Source organism: Nothobranchius furzeri, chromosome 6, assembly GCF_043380555.1.
Source record: "Nothobranchius furzeri strain GRZ-AD chromosome 6, NfurGRZ-RIMD1, whole genome shotgun sequence".
Classification (NCBI taxonomy): domain Eukaryota; kingdom Metazoa; phylum Chordata; class Actinopteri; order Cyprinodontiformes; family Nothobranchiidae; genus Nothobranchius; species Nothobranchius furzeri.
In genome coordinates, this window is record NC_091746.1 from 30747646 (window position 1) to 30755145 (window position 7500).

Below are 7500 nucleotides of genomic sequence, written 5' to 3' on the forward strand. Positions count from 1 at the left end.
AATTTCCACCCCTGATTTATACGTTTTCACACAATTTGCAGATATTGTTGGGTAACCCTTCTCTGATGGTCGGCTTACCTGATTCTTTTCCTGTTTTGAGTCGAGTTGGACTTCTTTTTCTGACTTTGCTGCTTTTTCTTTGTAAGATGTGTTTTGCTCTTTGTAGCCCCGCCCCAAGCCCCGCCCCCAATGAAAAAAAAAACAATATTCAAGGTAAATGTTTTACTGTCTGTTCATCTTCTATTACCACTCGATACAATTTCATGCAAAGTTTTAGTTTCTCTGCTGTTTTTTTTTTTAGTTTAGTTTTATTTTAGCGCCAACGCCATCCTGGCTCGCAGACTTTAACTGGATGTCTGAGAGACAGGAGCTAGATTTGAAAATGAAAGACGTGCGCGGTGAGGATGGCGTGGAGGAGGAACAACGGGGAAAACATGATTGCTAAATGTGTGTGATCAAGGCCTGATCCATGCTTAATGAGCACACTGCGGCGACATCTCTGCTTTTAAACCAGTCTGAGCCCGATTGATCCAGCGTGATTTATTTGCTGCAGGGTGTCTCTTTCCCTCCGTCTCTGATCCATACCTCTACTTAACTCATGATCTGACAACTGCCCGCTTCTATCTGCGTGCTGCAGCCGTGCACGCCTCAACAGCGGGCTGATAAAACACAAAGGTTATTCCTCCAACCTCTATCGAATGGGTATTGTTACCCTTGTCACTCGCCTGCTCCCTCGTTAGGGCTTGAGTGGAGGCTGTGAGGGAAATCTTAATCAGACTTTGATGATGGTATTGGTCGCCGTGATTTTGGAAATGAAAAGTTCTTGTTTAGTTGTGCAGGAGAGAAACTGGCTCCTGCTTTTAGATTGGCGTCAAATTGGGTTTCTAATTGTAGAGGAGACAGACACTTTTACAAATACAATGTGCAAGCCAGGAAAATGGTGTGTTTTCACACTTTCATGTTGCTAAATGAGTAATGCTGATGGTAAAACTCATAAGAATCCATTTTCAGCTTCTCTGAGACACAAAGCTACAGGAGAGGTTTAGATTTAAACGTGTTTTTCTTTTACTGAGAAGTCCTGACAGCTGACTCTCAGAGTGTGCCTCTTGGAGTCATGCTATAGATTATGATTATTGCTTAAGAGCTTGGAATTTCACCTGACAAGCCCCGGAGAGGCTGGCGCATAGCAGGCGGCTTTGGCACTGCTGCACAGTGGCAGGTAATGAATGGAAGCACCGGCGAGCCCACGCCAACCAGGAAACCACATTGAGAAAGTGCTGCCTGTTTATTGGTGCTTAATGAAAAACAATTTATCTAAATCACCAGCAGGGAGAGTTCCTGTTTAAAGCTCCGGGAGGAGGGCTGGCGGTGCCGTCAGTGACAAATCTGCTGCCGCTCCTCCAATCCAAATGGAACTGATGAGAGAAAACAAGCAAATCCACCAAGAGGCATGTTGGCTGTAAAAATTCCTCGTGACGGACCGGCGTTCCCGGCTCGGTCCGTTAGGAAAAGAGAAACAATCTAAACGTGACCCACAGAGGATTATCACCGGTATCTTTTTGCTGCAGAACTTTGTTTTGGTTTTCAGACCCACATCCTGCCGGATTGAACCCGTTTCAGCCAGAAGTAGAAAATCGATGCTCACCAACAGTTTTCAGCAGTCTGGAAACACCAACCCAGCCGTGCATCCTTCAACAGCTTTTAGACAAACACAAACATGTTTGGATTTCACTCCAGAATGTGTCACACTGCAGGTACGTTTATCCAAAACACAAAAAAAGCCAAAGGACCTCAAAGCTATCCAATCTTACGGTTAAAATCACAGGTGACCTGGTAGGAAAGCAGCAAACGCCGAACTTAGCTTTTTAACTTGGTCTGTAATCCGACGTTTTCACTAAATGTAACTCTGCTGTGAGTCGTTTTCCTATATTTAATGAACCAAATATTTGATTTTTAAATGAATCTTTCCAGATTAGAAACAGCGTCCCTCCGCGCTGATCCTGTCAGCCGTCCAGAGCTTCCAGTAAAGTCCGCGGTGAAAACCCAAGAGGAGTTTCTGTTTTGTCTTCTGACTAAACATTTTCTCAACAATTTAAACCTTTTCTAAAACGTTCAAATGTACTGATTTGAGTTTATTAAGCCCTTGGACATTACCACGGATGCTAATACCTTTGAGGTTACATGCAGGTGGTGACAGCCCAGCCTTCAGAAGGCCTGAAGAACCAGACGTTAGCTGCATGTGTAATAACTCAGAAAGGTTCAAACACCAACCATCCTGACAGACCTATCAGACACTTTGCTGCACGGGTGGCGATATGACATCACTGCAAGGTCCTTAAAAGTGTTGTTTGTCCATGAGGCTAGTGTGGTGATTTCAGATCATGCACATAAACACAGCTGATCTGGTATTTCCGTATTAATCTCAGATGGTTTCATATATTCTGTGTTTGAGATCACTTCCTGTCCTTGGTGGACTTTTCTGACAGTCCCATTTTTAAAAAAAACCTTTTAGGACCTGCCAGCATCTTTGGGTCCAACTTCAACACAAAAACTAATGTTTTTTATTTTTTTAATCTAAACACAAGGTGTTTCCACAGCGGTTCCACAGTCGTCCCCAGAACAGAACCAGCCTTTTTTATTAGGCTGTTGAGCCTTTTCAGGTCCCTGCTTCTGATGCTGCTACCCCAACAGACGACGGCTGAAGAGATTACACTCTCAACAACTGACTTGTAGAAGATCTGCAGCATCTTGCTACAGACACTGAAGGACCTAAGCGTCCTCAAGAAGTGCAGTCTGCTGTGACCCTTCTTGTAAACGGCCTCGCTGTTCTTTCTCCAGTCCAGTCTGTTGTCCAGGTGAACTCCAAGGTGTTTGTGTTCCTCAACCACCTCCACTTCTTCTCCCATGATGGAAACAGTGTTTGACTCCACCCTGTTTCTTCTGAAGTCTAAAATCATCTCCTTTGTTTTGTTCACGTTCAAGGTCAGATGATTGTTTCCACACCATGCCACAAAGCGCTCCACCAGCTCTCTGATCAATATGATCAATCATCCTGGGATTACTCGCAGGATGGCGCCGCAGATGGCAGCCTCGGTACATTGCTCTCTTTTGTTTGTGTTGTTTTTGTATATTTTTTTGGAAATCAGCGATGCAAAACGGATTACTTTCAGTAGAGATGAACTACTGGATATCAGGCAACAAACCATAGAAACGGATTTTCAAAAATTTGATGACCCGGGGAGTTTATTGGAAGTTTTGATCGGAGGAACTGCTGTTTGTTGGAGAAGGAAGCGCAGGAGGGGTAAACGAGCAGGATCGCTGGTGAGACTCCGCCAACGGGGATTTCGTATGCCTCTCCCAGCAATACACCTAGCGAACGTCCGATCCCTACCTAATAAAATGGACGAGCTGCTCCTTCTGAACAGGACCAACCGAGACGTTGCACACTCCGCTGCCCTCTGCTTTACGGAAACGTGGCTCAGTGACTTGACTCCTGATAATATATTATACCTGCCCGGGTTTTGTTTACATCGCGCAGACGGGGAAAAAGAGCCATCAGGGAAGACGAAAGGAGGTGGAATCTGCTTCTGCATTAATGAATGTTGGTGTACAGACGCTACAGTTCTCAGTAAACATTGTAGCTCAAACTTGGAGACAATAATTCTGAACTGTAAGCCGTTTTACTCCCCGCGGGAAATATCATCATTCATTTTGATTGGAGTGTACATACATCCTCAAGCAGATGTGAGTGTTGCATTGCAGACTCTCGCCGATCAAGTTACCTCCACAGAGAACAAGTACCCAGACTCAGTGCTCATTATTTTGGGTGATTTCAATCAGGCTAAACTTAATACCGAACTACCGAAATACAGACAGCACATCAGATGTCCGACTAGAGGCAAAAACATACTGGATCATTGCTACACAGTTCTTAAAGGGGCATACCACTCTGTCCCTCGTGCAGCTCTCGGCCTCTCTGACCATAATTTGATTCATCTTATCCCCACTTATAAACAAAAACTAAAATCTGTAAAGCCAGCCATCAGGACAGTGAGGAAATGGACAAATGAAGCAAAAGAGGAGCTACAGGACTGTTTTGATTGTACGGACTGGAGAGTATTTGCAGATGCCACAGGCGATCTGAACGAGCTAACGGACACTGTGACATCCTACATCACCTTCTGTGAGGAAGTGTGTGTGCCAACAAAGACTTTTCGCACCTTTAATAACAACAAGCCATGGTTTACAGCAACTCTGAGCCAGTTGAGACGGGCAAAGGAGCAGGCTCATAGGGCAGGAGACAGGCCCCTGTACAAATCACTCAGGAACACGTTGAACAAGGAGATCAGAGCTGCTAAAATTAAGTATGCAGCAAAGCTGAAAAACCAGTTTACAGCCAACAACCCCACATTAGTGTGGAGAAACATTCAGCACATTACCAATTACAGGAGACCATCCTCCATTTCTGATGCTAATCATGGCCTTGCTGAGGAGCTAAATGGCTTTTATTGTCGCTTTGAGGAAAGGAATGTCACACCCCTCCTCCACTCCAGCATAGCTGCAGCCGCCACCCCTCACCTGGACACTCTTACTCCTCTTTCCTCTAAATCACAAGCTGCGTTCCTTGTGAAGGAAGAGGATGTCTGCAACATCTTTAGGAGACAGAACGTACGGAAGGCACCAGGCCCAGATGGAGTAACTCCTTCCTGCCTCAGGACCTGTGCTGTCCAACTAGCACCTGTCTTCACAACGATATTCAACAGATCGCTGGAGCTGTGTGAGGTTCCATCATGCTTCAAAAGCTCCACTATCATCCCAGTACCGAAGAAATCCTCCCCTACCGAACTGAATGATTACAGACCCGTGGCTTTGACATCAGTAGTCATGAAGTCCTTTGAGCGCTTGGTGCTGTCCCATCTTAAAAGCACCACAGGCCACCAGCTGGATCCCCTGCAGTTTGCCCATAGGGCAAACAGGTCAGTGGATGATGCAATTAACATGGGGCTGCACTTCATCCTGGAACATCTTGATCAACCAAGGACCTACGCAAGGATATTGTTTGTGGATTTTAGCTCTGCTTTTAACACCGTTATACCAGAAATCCTCACCTCAAAGCTTTCTCAGCTCACTGTTTCCCCTGCTATGTGTCGGTGGATTTCCAGCTTCCTGACAAATAGGAGCCAGCATGTGTGGTTGAACAATGTTACGTCTGGCACAAGGCTGATCAGCACCGGTACACCACAGGGGTGTGTCCTTTCTCCACTGCTCTTTTCATTGTACACCAATGACTGCACGTCTAATGACTCAGCTGTAAAAATCCTGAAATTTGCAGATGACACCACTTTCATTGGGCTCATCCAGGATGGTGATGAGTCTGCTTATCAGCGAGAAGTTGAGAGGCTGGTGGTCTGGTGTAGTCAGCACAATCTTGAGCTTAACACCCTTAAGACTGTGGAGATGGTCGTGGATTTTAGGAAGCTTCCCACAGTGCTGCCCCCCCTCACAATATCCAACAGCCCAGTGTCAATGGTGGACTCATTCAAGTTCTTGGGAACTATCATTTCCAGGGATCTGAAGTGGGAGACAAACATCAACTCCATCCTCAAAAAGGCTCAGCAGAGGATGTATTTCTTACAGCAACTAAGGAAGTACGGCCTACCACAAGAGCTGCTGATCATCTTCTACACTGCTGCAGTCGAATCCATACTTTGCTCATCCATCACTGTCTGGTTTGGGTCAGCCACAAAAATGGACAAATGCAGACTACAGCGAGTTATTAAAACAGCAGGAAAAATCATTGGTGCCCAACTGCCCTCTGTCCAGGAACTGTACATCAGCAGGAGCAGGAAAAAGGCAGTGAATATTGTCCAAGATGCCACACATCCTGCATCTACTCTCTTCCATCTCCTCCCATCTGGCAGATGCGATAGATCGCTGTACACAAAAACTACCAGGCACAAGAACAGTTTCTTTCCTTCAGCCACTTCTCTCCTGAATCTGTAGATTATTTTACCTTCCTTTTACTATAGTTTTTAATACTTAATCAGTATGCTTATGGATATGTGTGTGTGTGTGCGTGTGCGTGCGTGCGTGTGTGTGTCGGTATGTATATATGTATATAGGTGTGTGCGTAAGTAAACATGTGTGTGGGTATACATGTTCTTATGTGTTTTTAGGTATTTTTATTCTCATTTATTATGGTTGTTGTCTGTTTTAGAGAGCGAACATCTACTGAAGACAAATTCCTTGTAAATGTAATTTTACTTGCCCAATAAATCTGAATCTGAAATCTGATCTCTGATACACCCGACAACTGCAGAGTCATCTGAGTATTTCTGTAGATGACAGGTCTCTGATTTGTACTGGAAGTCTGAGGTGTACAGGGTGAAAAGGAATGGTGAGAGTACAGTCCCCTGTGGTGCTCCAATGTTACTGATCACCTGGTTTGATGTGCAGTTCTTCAGCCTCACAAACGGTGGTCTGTTTGTCAGGTAGTCTTTAATCCAGGCGATAGTTGAGGAACAAGGAAAAAGTTTCATGTTCTGATACGGAAGGTTAAGAACTTGCTCAGAATTTTCTGTTTTACAAACATCAGCGTGTATTCTCTTAACTCAGCAGAGTGAAATGCTGCCCTTATGAAATAATGAGACTGGCGTGTGTCACGTCCCCTCCTAGCCGTCCAGGAGGATGAGGGGACAAACAGTGAAAATAGGCAGATGGGTGTGACGGTGCAAATAACGAGGTGAGGAGAGTAAAAGGGTTTCTTAACAAAGGAAGTCCTCTTAAAGGCTAAAGACAACCAAAGAATCCTTCTCTAAACCAAAGATAATCCAACTAAAGGTCCACAGCTATTCTAACGAAAACACCTACATCAGAATGATCCCCAGCTGTAAAGTCTTCAGGGAGAAATGCACTCAAAACAGAGTCTAGCTCTGTAAAACGGCCAAGTCAGGCAGGATTGACGGTTAACGTCAAAGATAAAACTTCTAACAAGTCCAAAACGGGCAAAGACTATGGCTTAGCAGTACCGGTGCAGGAGGATCACAGACTAGTTCTGGACCTCCTCGACTGTCTGCTGCGCTCCTCGTTTGAAGTCCTGTGGGCTGCTTGATGGCTGATTCAGGTCAGCTGCTGCCTTTTGGCGTGCCTCTCTCCAAGGTCCTGGACTGCCACGAGTGAGCTGCTCTGGGAACTGTCCCAGGTGCTGAAAACTCGGCGGTGGGGACAGCAGGCTCAGATAAGGATGGCGAGGAGGACCGAGAGGACGAGGGTCGTCACAGCGTGTTATTATGGTCTGGGTCACCACAAACACAAATGACAGCATGTTTCAGACACAAACTGCATTCATGTGGTTTTTATGACGTAGGGAATAAAAAAAAAAGATCCTAACCCCTAATCCTAATCCTGACTACAACATAGTAATAGTATTCATGGCAATTCAGATGAGATTCAAGGATTTATCAGAACATATTTGAGGTTTCTGAAGGGTTTCAAAGACTT

The 7500-nt window shown here is 45.1% G+C and overlaps 1 protein-coding gene across 2 annotated transcripts in view; it reads left to right on the top strand.

Moving 5' to 3' along the window:
- Window positions 1–7500, top strand: part of sorcs3a (sortilin related VPS10 domain containing receptor 3a) — a 314356-nt gene that overhangs the window by 148084 nt on the left and 158772 nt on the right. The window lies entirely within an intron of this gene.